Below are 2,500 nucleotides of genomic sequence, written 5' to 3' on the forward strand. Positions count from 1 at the left end.
CATCAAATTTTTAACCAAGCATACTCGGCCTTTGCTCCTTCGTTACTCGTCCAAATCCAACAAACTTGCATTCGTTGGAAAGGTCTTTTCACAAGGATTCTTTTGATATATAATAATAGCGATTCCGATAAATATTTATTTTTTTATGAATTTTTAAGTGAATAAACAATTAAAAATTCAAAAAAAATAGAAAAAAAATATTTTTTTCCCGATTCTTTCTCCAATATTCCTGATAAATACCCACACACCCACATATGGAGAATGGTCGAAAATGCTCGAGTGGATATCGAGATGTCCGACGAAGCACCACTTGGAAGGGCCGAGGCACGGGACGCCCGAGCTGTTGCTCGGGCCGGCACGGGACGCGCATGGGACATCCCGGGACGGCATGGGACGCCCTCGCTACAGCTCGGGACGGCCAGGTACGCCCGAGACTTGGCTCGGGACGGCCTGGGACGCCCTCGCCATAGCTCGGGACGGCCTGGGACGCCCGAGACTAGGCTCGGGACGGCCTCGGCACAGCTCGGGACGGCCTGGGACGCCCTTGCCACAGCTCGGGACGGCATGGGACGCCCGAGACTTTGCTCGGGACGGCCTGGGACGCCCTTGCCACAGCTCGGGACGGCCTGGGACGGCCTCGGCACAGCTCGGGACGGCCTGGGACGCCCGAGACTTTGCTCGGGACGGCCTGGGACGTCCGAGACTTTGCTCGGGACGGCCTGGGACGCCCGAGACTTGGCTCGGGACGGCCTGGGACGCCCTCGCTCCAGCTCGGGACGCCCTGGGACGGCCTCGACACAGCTCGGGACGGCCTGGGACGTCCGAGACTTTGCTCGGGCCGGCCTGGGACGCCCGAGACTTGGCTCGGGACGGCCTGGGACGCCCGAGACTTGGCTCGGGACGGCCTGGGACGCGCTCGGCACAGCTCGGCACAGGCCGGGACGCCCGAGCCGAGCTTCGGGTCGCACGAAATCTCTTCGTATTCCGACATATTAGAAGCTTCCCATCATGTAGTAGGCCGAGCTTTGCCCTTTGGATGCCCTATGGTGCTTGGCGAGCACTAGGGAACGTGCCAGCACAAGTGCTGTGCACGCTCTGGGGAAGGAGCTCAACCCTCCCCCTTATAGTGCAAAGTTATTGTTTTTCCTATTTTCACAAGGAAACATCAATTTTTTAACCAAGCATACTGGGCCTTTACTCCTTCGTTACTCGTCGGAATCCAGCAAACTTATACTCGTTGGAAAGGTCTTTTCGCAAGGATTTTTTTGATATATTATAATAGCGATTCCGATAAATATTTATTTTTCTATGAATTTTTAAGTGAATAAACACCGGAAAATTCATAAAAAATAGAAAAAAAAATATTTTCTTCCGTTTCTTTTCTCCAATAATTCATAAATAATACCTCAATAGTATTAATGAAGAGAGAGTCGAAATGGCCCGGGTGGATTTCGAAATGTCCCACGACCCCATAGAATGCACGGGCCAGCCGAGCCAAAAGAATGGGACGCGCACGGGACAGCATTGGTCAGGCTCGGGACGGCACGGGACAGCACGGGACGCGCATGGGACGGCACGGGACGCGAATGGGACGGCCTTGCTAAGGCTCGGGACGGCATGGGACAGCACGGGACGCGAATGGGACGGCCTTGCTAAGGCTCGGGACGGCATGGGACAGCTCGGGACGCGCATGGACGGCCTTGGTGAGGCTCGGGACGGCCTTGGTCAGGCTCGGGACGGCATGTCACGGCCCTGGTGAGGCTCGGACGGCACGGGACGCGCATGGGACGGCACGGGACGGCCTGGGACGGCCTTTGTGAGGCTCGGACGGCACGGGACGCGCATGGGACGGCCTTGGCGAGGCTCGGGACGGCATGGGACAGCACGGGACGGCCTCGGCACAGCTCGGACGGCACGGGACGCGCATGGGACGGCCTTGGCGAGGCTCGGGACGGCATGGGACAGCACGGGACGGCCTCGGCACAGCTCGGACGGCACGGGACGCGCATGGGACGGCCTTGGCGAGGCTCGGGACGGCATGGGACAGCACGGGACGGCACGGGACGGCCTCGGCACAACTCGGACGGCACGGGACGGCCTTGGCGAGGCTCGGGACGGCATGGGACAGCACGGGACGGCCTCGGCACAGCTCGGGACGGCACGAGACGCGCATGGGACGGCCTTGGTGAGGCTCGGACGGCACGGGACGCGCATGGGACATCATGGGACGCACATGGGACACCTTATGGGGATCATCAAGGGACGTTGCACGGGACATTCTTTCCCACGAAGGGCATTTACATGGGACATCTTAGGAGTCGAGAGCCGGCACATGGGACAACGTAGTTCACACGCACGGAACACTTTACTTTCGTTTGGAACGTCGTGGGATCTTTATGTCCCCATTAGCACCGAACCTTTAACATGCTAGGAAGCTATGTTCGATCTTCTCGAAGTGTCGATGGAACTTCGATGGATACACATCCGATCCGATGTTATG

Source organism: Eschscholzia californica, unplaced genomic scaffold (assembly GCF_041429995.1).
Source record: "Eschscholzia californica isolate CP2 unplaced genomic scaffold, dmEscCali1.0.p SCAF_52, whole genome shotgun sequence".
In the NCBI taxonomy this organism is placed as follows: domain Eukaryota; kingdom Viridiplantae; phylum Streptophyta; class Magnoliopsida; order Ranunculales; family Papaveraceae; genus Eschscholzia; species Eschscholzia californica.